Here is a 13929-nt window from a genome sequence, read left to right as displayed (position 1 = left end):
GTCACGTATAGAAGGTGTGTACTGGCTCCTTGGGTAAGTAAGAAAGGTGACAAGTTCCTGTGCTGGCTGCGCAAGCACACAGCTGCTCATCAGACAGCAAGGCTTTGTTCCTCCTAACCTTGCTCACTGCAAGCCTCTAGGTCCTTCTACAAATATCCCTATAATGTTTTTGGGAAGTTCTCCCCACGGTGCTGCACAGATGATGGAATGAGACAGTCTGCTCTCCCTCCCTGCTTTCTACCCAGGAAGAACTGCTGTATAACCCAGAGGGGAATTCCTCTGACAAAAAGCTGGTGAAGGAAAAGGGGGACCTATCATGCTGATAAGATTATACAGCACTTCTGATGATCTTCTCAGAGGCTGGTCTCCCTCAAGAGCTTCCTTATAACACCCCATGCCCTTCCCAATGGGTGGATTTGCTGTAAAGCAGGCAGGAAATTACCATTTCTGAAATGCTGTCTCAGAACAGGGACAGCGATAACAGCAGTTCCTGTGTAAATGTGTCTACACAATGTACTATATGAAGAAAGCAGGAGCTGGCTGCATGAAAGGGAACATCCTGCAGAAAGGGTCAAGAGAGCCACTCTGCCCTTCTCCATCCTTTCCTGCTGGTACCAGGCACCAAAAGCTGGGCTGAGCGTCCCTGCCAAAGGTTAACCCTGAGCGCAGGATAACCCCAAAGCTTTGCTGCATTCAAAAGAACGGGCTGCAAACAGTTCTTTGGGTAGGATTTAAGAACAGAAACAAACCAGTCCTCATTTCAGTAAGCAGATTATGTTGCTCAGCATTAAAGAAAGAGGCAGAGCTATTCTTCATAAGATTAGAAGTCCAAGCCCTGGTTCCCCCACTAATGCTGGAAAAGCTGCAATTTTAACTTCTGAATGCTGACCTCAAGCTTACTCCTGAGAGCCCTGTCTGGGTACAAACTGTGCGTTTGCTCTCTGTACTCCTAAGGACCATAACTCAAAACACTCCAGAGATGCTGTGCAATGGAAATAACTTGTTTAGAGAAATCAGTTTGTGGAAGGTTCAAGATGATGCACTCAAACAGCCTAGAAAGTGAGGAAGAGCTACTCAAAACACCGTTTTTACTTCCCCCAGCAATGGTCAGAGATCCTTTTCTCTAGGTACTGATTCCAGCTGCTGGAATCTTCTGTTCCTGCTGGGGTGAGGGAAAAGGAGGTCAGCAAATACACAGGCTTAAACTTGTAATTTATAGAGGTTAAAATCACTGTCTTAAATCAGGTACATCTCACAGCAAAGCAAAGTGCTGTTGCTGTTTTTTTTCTTTGGAAATTGTCACTTTAAAATGATGTTTAACACTGCTGGCTGTTCTTGGTTTTAATTCTTAAACTTCCACGCAAAACCAACAGGGCACTTGCACACTTAAAACACCGGGACAAGCAAAGAATCGGGTGGTTTCTCATTGGGATCACCATTCATATGTTTATCCGGACCATTTAACTGCCCAGTACTTAAGGAAACCCTGTGCCAGCTTTTCTCTGCCTGGGGGATTTTGACCAATGTAAATAGAACTTAACCCATGTTTTGCACTGTTTGCACTTTCATGTGTCTGTGCGCCTGTGTGTGCATGATGAAAAGGGAAAGTTTCCTTCAGAAAATCTGTATGCGTGAATGTGTTCCTTTACTCTGACTTCTATAAATAATAATAATATTTAAAGGTTTTCTGTAGACCTCTTAAACTCTGAGTACCTCCAGCACACATGGAGAACTTGGAAACCATAAGCATGGGTAACTGGTTATTCCTTTTTCTTGTTTTATACAAATCCCTCAGCTTCTGAGGCAGTGCATCATCACCTCAATCATTAACCTCAATCAGCTCCATAGTCACAGAATACTTTCTTGAAACTTATTCATGGATCACCTCAGAATCAGCAGCCTCAGACCACAACAGGCAGATAAGACCAAAGCAGCTGCCACTGAACCTGATAAATTTGTTTCCCAGGTTCCCACCTCCCTGTTCTGTACAGGATAACCAAGTCAAGCTGGGATGCTTGAAAATGTCTTTAAGGCAGATGTCTAAGGGAAAAGGAATATTACTGTCTAGACTTGGTGTTTTGGCTGTTAGACATTAATTTCAAATTCAGCCATGGCACAAAGCTTGTGTCACTATAACAGAATAAAATTGATCTTGAAATACCTTCTGACCTCTGGAAGGACTGTGCTGCTTCCAAAGCTGGCATCAAACTGTGGTATATCTGGAAGTGAGATGGCAGAAAAGCCATCTCAGCAGAGGTGAGTGGCAAGATCTTACAAGGAGGTAGATCACAACACACAGTCTGAGAACCATATAAGCAACACTGATTTAGCAACTGATACACAGTGGAGGTGTTATTTCGTATCCTAAATCAGTATTAGCTGCATTAGGGAGCTGTGGAAAGTGCTTTAAACAGAGGCACCCCATGGCACAGTGTTAAGATCAGCATATTGAGATACCTGGGGTGGATAGCTTTCTGCTGCATGGGTAGTTTTGGGTTGGGGAATATTGACAAATTTTACATAGGTCACACAAGTAAAAAGAAAAAATACCTAAGTTCTAACAGTGACATCCTGTCATTATTAACATTACAAATTCTAGCGTGCACTGTCACTGTCCATTACAGCCTTGTGCAGAACGTGGCCACTAATGCACTCACAACCTGGACTGAAAAAACCCCAGCACAATAGTCTTGTGCAAGCACAAGGCAGGATTCAGCCAGGTCGGATGCTGACCATGCTGTTCTGAGTAAGACAGTGAAGATGTTTCAAGCAAGAGAGTATTTTCTGTTATAAACAGCACGATCAGCACCCCTCACATAGAGCTTGAAGTTACAATAGAGTTGAGATTGGCTTATACAACTGTAGAGTTACCAGAAGAGAAACAGCATTTCCTGCACATGAGCAATATCAAGTACGCTAAATGACTTCTTAAGACCAGTATAAAGCTAGGCATGTAAGTACCTGACTGCAACCATACCCAGGAAGTAATATGAGAAGACCTTGATTCATTTTCAGATTTGTGTAGGAAAAGGGTTCAGACTTATTAAAGGACAGATTTCAGTCACAAGTCCAACAATCACATCCTGCTGAACATTCTTCTTGCAGTAATATCTGAAGAGAGCTGTTTCTGGTCCTTAGTCACACTGTTTTCACTGTTGGCAGTGGTGACTTGGCCTGTGTACAGTTAGGAGGCCACAGAGCAAAGAGCCAAGGGTTCTTATTAAAATTCCTCCACTAACCTAAAGATTTTGCATTACAAATTATGTAATTTTCAACACATCCTCCCTCAGCATTGCTCATGAGAATAATTCTTCATTTTCCAACCCCACTCTCACTTGCATGTGTGAAAAATACCTATGCGATAGACCCATTCGAGCCCAAGAGAGAGGGGAATATTGGTAAGACCTGTTTGTCATGGTGTTAGTACAGCCATAAGTATGACTGTGGCTTGGCAGTTCAGATTCCTATCCTCTTCCCATATATATTATCTCACTATCACAAACTACCACAGCAGCTAGGGATCACAGGTAGAAATGAGGATGGGGAGGTACCTGTGAGACACCATCATACAGCAGTTGCTCGTTCCTGAGTACTTATCCTACAACTCCCCCTTAAACACTACTTATGCTGGTTAATTGTTACTCTCTGAAACCAAGGTTCACAGTTCAATTTTCCCTCCTTTTTCCAAGAGTGGAGGACAGCGAAACTGATTTCAGAGGCTGCCACTCATTCTTCTCTCTGCACAACTCTCTGGCTCTTCCACTGCCCTTGCGCTATGCAGCAACTGCTTGGGAGGTCACATTGTCTACCAGATCACCACAATGATCTGATTTAAATATAACTCATCTTTCCACAACTTCCCCCCAGAACAGGGGTTTATTTTTAATCTGGATCACTTAACTAGGTTCCCATTAACAGCTCTAACCCATCAACAGTTGTGCTGGCACAACTGAGGGGAGTGTGTCCATGGGAGTAAGGCAACAGGATCTTTTAAAACCAACTTTGCAGCTCAGGTCAGTGCATCACAGAGTCCCTTTCCCAGAATAAAGGGTAAGTGTGTAACAGAAGTAGATTTTGATTTCCATGAAGTTTTGAATACAACACCTGAACATTCAAACTCTCTAGCTGATAGGACTAGCATCTCAAAGCAGTTCCAAAGGCAGCATATCTGTAAGTCCAGACCAGAATTATCAAAAGGATTCAAACACTGTTTCACTGTTCAGTATAGAAATGAAGCCATTACACACATTTACACTGCATAGCTAACTGGCTGCATACATCCCCAGCAAACAATCATGAAATGGTTTGGGCTGTAAAGGACCTTAAACACCATCTAGTTCCACCCCTCCTTGAAAGCTTGAGTCATACTCCATTTTTACTTAGTTATCTTAACCTGTTTGGGTTTGCACTCCAGCTCTCGTAACATCAGAGTACTTTCTGCTGATACAGCAACATGCTCTTGGAAAAGAAATAAGCTATATTGGTAAAAGAACCCTTTGCAGTTATTGGGAAACCTGCATCTGAGGAGAGACAGTTACCACTTCACTCCTGTTAGACAAAGCAGGACAGTTTGAGTGTGTGGATCAGCCAAAAAGACATAGAGGAGAAAAACTCAGGATAATCACTGTCAAGCAGCAAGAACAATTGCTCATGTTCTTGAGGAGTCCTCGTATGTGACAGACTGCTGTGGCCTTGAGCCAGGCTTTGACTGGTGTAAGAGCTGCAGAACTGGACATTCTGGCTACTTAGGGCTTTTCAAAATCATGTGGATTTGTCTGACACCAAAACCTCAGACTTTGTGAAGGGCCCAAGGACATGCTACAGGAGGAAATCCACAATCCGTTCCTTAAAAATAAACAGCAAACAAACTCATAGCTACCAAACTGTGAACTCACTACAGGCCCTTCAGTATGAGTCACTGAAAGTTGAACAGATATAAGCTTGCCACACTGTGGTAGGCTACTACTAACGTTTTTAATTGTACCTTCAGCCACGACCACCTATTTTTTTCCCCATTGATGAGACCTACAGAACAAGATGTTGATGACCTCATTTTAAGGGTCATGCTCCAGCATAATTCAATGCTGACAGCAACACTTTGTGTCCTCGGTGCCTGACCTGCTGCCAGACAGCTATGCCTGTGCACACCAATGCAGAGGAGAAAGCTCACACATAGGGGAACCAGTGTTCTGAATGACATGCCTGCTGGGCAAGGTGACAGGTCATTAGATCCAAACACCTCTTGGTGACTGGGATAAACAGAAACAAGGGTCATAAATCTGGGTCCTTCTAAGTAACTTCCAAGTGGACTTGCAAGATGCTGTAAGCCTGAAGAAACAACCCTCCCTGGGGTTGTGGCTCTCTGCCTTCCAGCTCTGCTAACACAGACTGACACAGGCCTTACCGCAAACCTGGGTGTGAGATACAGGAGGGCTGTAAGTGATGCACACCCTATACTGCCCTGATGAAAGGTACAAAACCTCTGACCTGCTCCAGAGCATGTGGTAAGGCAAAACCCACCAGAGAAGCTGTAAGGTTCTCATCTCTATAGGGGATGTCCTGAAAGCATGCCCTCACTGTATTCCAGCCAGCATCCAACTGCACACAATGCTTTAAAGGCCAGAAGGGTAAGCAGCAAGCACAGCAAGGAGTCCAAGACAATCCTGTATGTATCTTAAGGAACTAATTTAATGACTTCTAGAAGAAGTAGCTTGTGTTACCCTCAGGAGGGTAAGGATTTGAGAGGAAGGCTGAGAGAGATGAGCGAGGCTGTGTGCTGGAATTAGAACATGAATTTTCCTAAACAACATATGGACTTGAACCTTCCACAGGATTTGCATTCCCTTGCCGAGCTGGCTAAATACCAGCCAGCTCACACCTGAAATCCCTGTCCCTGCCTCAGTACAGCACTGTGCTCCAGGTTTAATAAACCCCAGCTCTCGGCAGGGATTGCTAGCCAAGGAACAGCGCTGAGCTAACATGTCCCTGTTGTTCTCATTCAGGGCTTCGCTTGCATGATGCCAGCCCAGAGCATGAGCAGGGCCAGCTCATGCCAAATGCAACATCAGTTGCTTTGCAAACAATTTTGCAATTTTTTTTTATTACAAGCTCTGTATTCTTGTTTTTCCAACCAGAACAAGCTAGAAATTAGTTTTGCAAGCAAGTTTTATCATTTTTCACATCTTAGACTGGAGGAGGAAAGAAAATCACAACCCCTGCCAAAGCGATTCCTCCTTGCCCATGAGTCACTGGCTTGACTCAGCCTGGTGGGACACGAGCCATTTGACAACAATAGAAACCTAGCAGTTTGCATCTCAGAGTTAAACAAGCTCACGGGCCCTAAAAATAAGCCTGCTAGGCTGCTGAGGTCGTATTTTCCTACCAAATTTCCTGCCAAGCGGTTCCAACCATCATTTGACCACATACTGCTTCATTGATAGACCTTCTTAGTTTATTGTAGGCAGAAAGATTTAATTAGTAAGTAAGGAAGCAGGGAATTCCTGTTGGTGGGTTTTGGGAACGGGGGGAGCAGGAGGGAAGAACAAATGAGACAAAGGATTATGAGCAATATGCGCATTTTCCTGGCATGGACAGCACTTCAGAGTAAGCGATGCTATGAAACACACTTCTTTCCTCTGCATGTGTCTGCCCTTTCCTTCCTTTCAATAAAGTGTGGTTTAAATAAAGAAACATCTGCATGAAACTCTTCATCAGAGGACCCCAATCAGGCAATGATAAATAGAAGTATCTGGGGTGTGCACAGAGGCGGAGGATACCAAAGGTCATTGAGACAAATGGGTGCCAAGTCACTTGAGCTGCAGATTAGAATTGGCAGGGATTTCAGGGAGACCAGCGCCTGGCCCCAGCGCTGGAAAAACGTGCTGCAGCACTTACAGAAAAGTACTGAAGTGTCACGGTACAGAAAGGACATCTCAGTAAAAAAGGAAATGCTACAAGCAAATCTATGCAGCAGATGTATGGCACAAGTTCCTGATCACACACAGAAGTTTGTGGTGCGTGGAGTTCACAGCAACAGCTGAATTACCCTTTGGTTCAAGAGTGACTTCTGTGTAGGATCTCTCAGAAGGAGGGCCTTTGTTTCTGTATCTTTCTGTCTGTATTTAGGGAGAATCCACAGCAAGAGTTGCATCCTGACAAGAGATTGTTTGGGACTCCTAACTGCTCTTTTCCCAGTCTCAGATGAAGGTGTTCTCTGGATGCTTTACAGAAAAGAAGGACAAGGCCTCTGCTCTTAAAGGATGTGCTCAATGCTTTCACAAGCAACTGTCTATATACCAACAGTTCAATCACCCCAACTCACACAGTGCTTCCCTTGCTATATCATCTCCCCATTAAAAACAATCTTTATCTGTTAACAGTGATCACCACAACAGTCATCTCTATGCTTCAAACAGGAAATCTCAGCGAACACCACATAAGGCTCACAAGCAAACAGGTTTCCAGCAGCCGCTGCTGGTTGGGTTTTCACATCTCTCTTCTGGGCTGCTCTTTCCCTTGCTATTCTGCTAAATATTTCACTGGTGGGAGATGGGTAACGCAGGAGATTTAAAGCAGTTCCTCAGAAACCCAGCACATTTACATAGCCCAAGCTCTAGCGGTAAAATTTCATCTGGTAAAGCTAAGTACACAGTTGCAGCTGGAGCAAGCAGAGACCAATGGCGAGAACAGGATATATTTTTACTGGCTTTGTCTTTGGCCGCTACAGAAAGAAACCTAAGGGCTCTATGCAATGAGCAGAGATCAAATGTACTCCTTTTTCTTGCAGAGTTTGAAGTGAAAGAGCGTATTCCACAGGTGCACATCTCAGCTTTAGAGCACACTAAGCCAGAACTGTGAGGTGCTTATCAAATAGAGTTAAGACCATGCAGCTCAAGGTCACATCTTGCTCTGCACAGGACAGCGCGGTCTGAATGTGACCTCACCCCATGGGAAAAGCCCTCTCATCTCAGTTATTTCACAACACTAAGGAAAAGAATTCTTCCAAACAGTTCCTCTCTCCAGTCACTTCTGTCATTATGAAGCTCCGTGTCATGGCATTTCACGCATTCAGACCTCAAGAAGCAACTGGCTAAACACAAGTGATCACAGGGATTGCCGGGTAGCCTCTTAGTTTCCCAGGAAAAAAAAGCTGGTGGTAGACAGCAGGTTTCTGATTCACACTCTGTTCACACTGGGAGCATGAAAAGCCAATGAGGAAGGAAGCTCCATCCCCATATGGAAAACAACGTTTTAACTAAGGAAACACAGGATAATTAAAATACAAAGGGGTGCAGACAATTCACAAGTTGAATGACTGTGTTAGCGAGCAAGCTCCACTGGTATTTTAGAGACTGTCCTAGAAAAGGCTGTTTATTCCCAGCACCATAGCAACAAAAACAAATAGGTTTGCCTTAGCTCCTCTTTACTGCAGCCAGGCTTGCAGCCTTGTCTCCAGCAGGAAATCAGGGAAGGAACTTTGACTGCAAGTGATCAGTGCTGAAGATGTGTATTCAGATAAAGAGACTCCTCATCCAGTTCCTTTTGTTTCTTGATTCACAGTCAAACTTTAATCCTATGCATATGGCCTGGCAAGTTTGAATTACCATAGCAACTCTTTTTAAGCTAGCTTCAGGATAGCAGAGAAAGCTGGCAAAGGGGAAAGGTCATTATTTAAATATGTTATTATTATTACTTTTAAAAGAAATTGATGCCAAACACACCAGGAAAACAAGGCTTATTTTTAAGCTTGATGTTTTTAAAAGTGAAACCTCCTTATGAAAACCCTTCACTTTAGGATCTGCAAATTCTTGGTCTCCTCTCACTGTGTGGCCAACATAGCTATACATCACTTAAAACAGTTTCCTACTGGAAGGAGCAAGCTTTTGTATGAAGATGTAGGGCAAAAGAGCAAAGGATGCTTTATTTTCAGGGGTGTATACTTTGGAGAATCATGCAGAAATAGCCTCAGTCTTCTCTGCTGTAGTCCCTAATATTGAAGTTATAATGTTGAAGTTGTCTTTTATAGGTACACCGATCAACACCAGAAGAGGTAGGACAGATTGCTGACAGGGAAACCGATATCCCTTGGGAGTCATTCTGGGTTTTCTCCATTGTCTGAAGGACTGTCATTTATACTTCTTGTTCAGAAATATACAGAAAACCCATCAAGTGCACTGCACACCATTCCTGAGCCAGCACACCTTCATTCGTGGCTTCGGCTCAGAGCAGTGACACAGGACACAGGCAGGACTGATGCTGACCCCAAACACAACAACCTTCAGAGACCTCTGAAGCCATTCCCCCCAGAATCAAAGAGGGAGGGGGGAGTCAGCCTTAAGAGAGCTCTCTGCTGAGCTGGCCCCAAGCTATTAAAGACCTGGAAGAAGTGAGTCCTAGCTCAGGGGTCATGCCAAGAAGCCTGCTCCCCACGTACTATAGTATCAGAGCTGGAGATGTTTGTACAGGATGCTTTGCCCTGGCCATGGAAGGCAGACAGTTTTTCCTACAACAGCAACAAAACCCCCAGACACCAAATGGTACAAGGTACAATTGTACAGCAAAATAAGGCTTAATGTCTAGAGTCTGCAAACTCCTGCAGTTTGGACGCCTGAAGCAGCAAACCACTGCCTGCACCAGCACAGGGGCTTCCTGCACAAGTGCTTCCAGAGACTGAAAGTCAGCAGCATTGACTTTTCCCTCCAAAACCTCAATACTTAAATCTAGCAGAGGGAAGGAGGTAGCTGGGCATTATTTGGCTATGAATACCCAGGTGATCCTAACATAACCATCAATGTGCCTGGCCACATGATGCTAAACCACTGCTGACACATACTATTTCATGTAAGAGCTTGAGACAACAGCTGTGCAATTACTTCAGACTACCAAGAGCTTTGTTTACAGGCAATGTCATTATTTCTCTTTGGTCTTTGAAGCTCTGTTTCACATTTCAGGTGAGAACTGAGGTGGGGATATCTGTCTGGTATAGGGTGCAACACCATTCTTTAGCACACTCCCATGTGCCTTCCCCTGCTCTAAGCGTCCCTGGAGGGGCTCATTAGACATCATGACAAACAAAACCAAAAGTATCCCACTCACAGCAAGACTCTAAAACATGAGACATCTTTTTCTTTCAGCTTGCATGAACAATAAGAATATGATCCACCCCAAAAGGAGGTTTGCAAAGACAGCAGCTGAGTGCTGGCTGCTTACCTCTGATCCAAAGGCACGACTCAGCAAGCAGGTGGACATATCCACAGTGGTGATGCTGGTTGGTGTCAGTAGGCACACAATACTCCCTTCAGGACTGGTGAGACAGGAGCAGGTATGGGCATCAGCCCAACACTTTTCTGTCCGTCATCTGGAAGGGGACCCTGAAAAGGAATGTGCTCATTAGCAGCCTGCATTTATGCCCTTTGCCACATTGCAGGCAAGAGGTGTCATCACCCGCTCTTAAGCAGGTCCTGCTCAGAGTCTTAGGCCACTTCTGAAGATAAAATCAGCCCTAGTACTGGCTTTGCAGCCCTTGGAAATCCACCTGGATACTGTCTGGCAATTGGTGCTTCCCAAAAGCATCTCCTCAGCTTAACCCGTTAGCTTGATTTTACCTAGTTAAATGTATTACCCTGCACTGAGGGGAGGATCAGCTAATAGGAGTTGGTTAGATGGCTTGAATGCTTCTACCTAACTAAAAAGTAGAGGAGGTAGAGCTTAAAGTCATCCCATGACCCCAAGGGAACAGAGTGTGCAAGGAACAGAGATGGAAAGAAGATGTGCAGACATCTGAGAGAGAGACGTGAAGACAGACATGGGCTCGGGCAAATAAAAAGAGGTAAAGCAAAAGAAAACTTGTAGTAACTAGAGGGAAGGAGAGAGCTGGTTAGAGAGCAGACAAAGGGGCAGAAGTCAGAGGTGATGTAGAACAGATAGGAATGAAAAACAACATAAAGCATGAAATGGGAAGATAAATTAAACAAGCATGAATCACTTTTTTATAGCCGCCCCATCACGGGCTGAAATTCTCACAGGCACTACAAAGAAAATGTCCAGAGTCACTGATGTCATCAACTCCTACACCAAGGCTTCCCAGCCCAAAAGGGACCCACACTGCCAGCTCATCCTGTTTTCTTCTACAGAAATGGCTGTGTGCTGGTGTAAGAAGTCAGGAAGAATAAACACACCATTGCTAGTGCAACTTGCTCTTGTAGCCCCCCAACCCCCTACAGTGATATTGGACTAAGGCATCAGGCAACTGTCTCCTCACCACTACACGCACATATACAGTAATTCCTAAATATTGGAATTATTAGGCATAAATAAAGGCCCAAGACAACAAGATCCCTCAACAGCTTTCTGTTGAGCAGAACATCACTGACCTGTTGTTACTACAGGTTTACATTTCAACCCGCCTCCCCATCGAACTGACTGAAGCCTCAGACTCCCTGCAGTGGGTACTCCGCAGAGCTTACACAGTGCTGTGGAAGGCAGATATTAACCACTGTTTGAGTTGTTCTGCAGCCCCTCAGCGCCCAGGCTTTGCTCCCTACCTGAGCTCTCCCTGAGCAGCTTCACTGACACCAGTTTCTGCAAGATGCAGTGTTCTAGAGGTTTCCTTGAGCCTGTTTGCTGTGCAGCAGCACAACCTCCATCCTAACTGTGGACAACTCTCCATCCTGAACCTCTTAGGGGAGCTCTGATGACCAGAGATGGGTAGGTGGGTGACTTGACACCCCCACTCCCAAACAAACTACATTCTCCTTGCAGCTGTCTGAGATCCCTGCAGCAATCAGGGTGCTCCCCCCTATCCCTGTTTCCAAGGCTTGCTTTCTGCTTTCTGCCCAGCAAGGTGACAAGTCATAATTTCACTGGTACTGTTTGAATACAGATCAGGTTCTGATTTCACTGCTCCCCCCAGGTATGTGCTGCAGTTTTCAGATGAGGTGTGCACCAACCTTAGATTTGGAAAAATATGTGTTTTCAGGGATGTCTCGTGCTTTACTGCAAGCCACATAAACTCATGTTCCCTAAATGGTGTTCATTGTGGTATTTAATTTGCAGATTACACAGATAAAATATTAACATTGAGCCTTAGAAATTAGGCAGACTGTTTCTGAGACCCCTTTTAGCAACGCCAATAAGAAGCTTTTGGCAGAGTTCAATTAATACTTCTTTCCCACCAATGAGACCTGGAAGCTGGCCAAGCCGACATGGAGCACTGATGCTTTGTCTGTCTTAATTCCCAGAACGCACAGGCGACTTTCTCCTCTCCCAGCACCCTGCTGCAGGAGCCCTGTGTCAATACACTCCACAGGAAACGTCTGGGCATGACTTGTAGTTCTGTCCTTACTGTCATTAGGATGAGGGCCTCTTCAGTTAACCTTTTCAGGGCTGAAAGCACTGTGCTAAGACTTGCTTCCAACATCCTTGGGTGCTCAGGACTTGGGCTGCCTCTCCCAAAGACAGTGCAGAACACACCAATTCCTGCTTTTCCCCCCACCTTCCCCAAAGGACAGTTCCCAGAACTCTGCTGCCCTGTCATATTTTTAAGTAAATATTTGTAAAAGTCTAACCCTTAAAGGTGGTAAAGAATTCTTCTCAATTTTACATATCTAATTACTTGGGTTCTGTGCACAAGGAGAGCATTCTCCTAGACTTCATCTACCTGGTGAGCTCTCTCCTCCAGTGCTTAGGAAATAGGTGCTTTTCTTCTCTTTTACTCTGTCTTTGCACATGAAAAGCTGCCCAAGACACATCAGTCTTGTGCATTACTTTGAGCTTCCCTAAATCACAGAAGACATCCACAAACTTCCCCTTCATTAACATGCTCTTAATTAGAGTTAACATATTTTAAATCCCCACACATCTGTTAGAAGGCATATACATGTATATTATATATATAATTCCGTATACATATACATTCATATATATAGTTAGGTCCATACCTGCATTCAGTGAGAAAATGCTCACACTTCTAAGCTTTGAATTTTACACTCTTTCAGCCATCTTCATTTCTAGCTCCACATCTGGCTTGCGCCTTTGTATCTTCTTTAAACTAAGGAAGTGATCTTTGGCTTTCCTGAAGGCAATGCCACCACATGTTTGGAGTGCAGTCCAGTACTGCTCAAGTTAACCAAGAGACTCATCAAGCTAGTAAAGATAGCAAAAGCCTAAGGGAATAGCAAGTTTCCCACAATTTTCCATGTAATCAGTTGTTAGGTACAGACTAATCGATAATTTAAGCCACCTATGTTCCAGACAGCAGCTCCTTTTTGCATCTCCTACATACTCCTCACACCACTTCCCAGAAAGCTTGAAAGAGTGAATACAAGATGCTCCCAAACTACATAAAATTGTTTGCTTGCCTTGCTGGACCAAACCCATTGTTCTACCCGAGCAAATAGACATGGATGGGTTTGGTTGCTGCAAAAATGGGAAAAAAAGCACCACTTCTTGTGTTTTTTCCTGTGTGAGGTTCTCATTGTATTACAGATGAAACTTACGTACAAGCATAACAAGAGCAACCAAATCAGATGGTGCATCGAGGTCAAAACTGCATAGCATTTAGTGAAGAACACAGATACAGTTGTGAGAAATTACCTTTCAGGGTAAAAACGTCTGTTACAACAAACTGATGTCAGTGTTAAGGGGTGTTAATTTAAGTCTGGTCCCAGATCATACTCTCAAATGCAGTAATGGCAGAAGATAAACAACGTGAAACAAAGCCACAACAACTCAAGGTTACAGAATCTACGTGCAAATCTGCTTTACAACCAGAAAGCTGGGAACAAGAGCCCCAGCAGCACCAGAGGGCAGCCGTGGGACACCATAAGAAGATGATGTATTTTACCAATTCCTGTGAGCCTCTAACATCAGAGTCATCTTCCATAAGCTCATCTGACCAAGAAAACAGACGGTATCTTTGAAGGAAAAAGA

The 13929-nt window shown here is 44.2% G+C and overlaps 1 long non-coding RNA gene across 2 annotated transcripts in view; it reads right to left on the bottom strand.

Annotated features, from left to right (window-relative positions):
* LOC133216870 (uncharacterized) overlaps nt 1-10326 on the bottom strand; it is a 51531-nt gene extending 41205 nt beyond the window's left edge. The window contains exons 1-2 of one of the 2 annotated variants that reach the window (XR_009726744.1): nt 10210-10326; nt 7683-8646 (exon numbers count right to left, since the gene is read on the bottom strand). This is a non-coding gene — a long non-coding RNA (uncharacterized LOC133216870). Of the gene's footprint in view, nt 1-7682; nt 8647-10209 lie in introns of those variants that run through there. The other variant, XR_009726745.1, reaches the window with a different exon arrangement.
* Between the last annotated feature and the right edge of the window lie 3603 nt (nt 10327-13929).

This window comes from Neopsephotus bourkii, unplaced genomic scaffold, assembly GCF_033783945.1.
Source record: "Neopsephotus bourkii isolate Nb327-2 ecotype Australia unplaced genomic scaffold, CSIRO-AGI_Nbou_v1 NB_1067, whole genome shotgun sequence".
NCBI classification, from domain to species: Eukaryota; Metazoa; Chordata; class Aves; order Psittaciformes; family Psittacidae; genus Neopsephotus; species Neopsephotus bourkii.
Note: the sequence above shows the minus strand (reverse complement) of the source record. Positions and strands in the feature narration are given on the sequence as shown.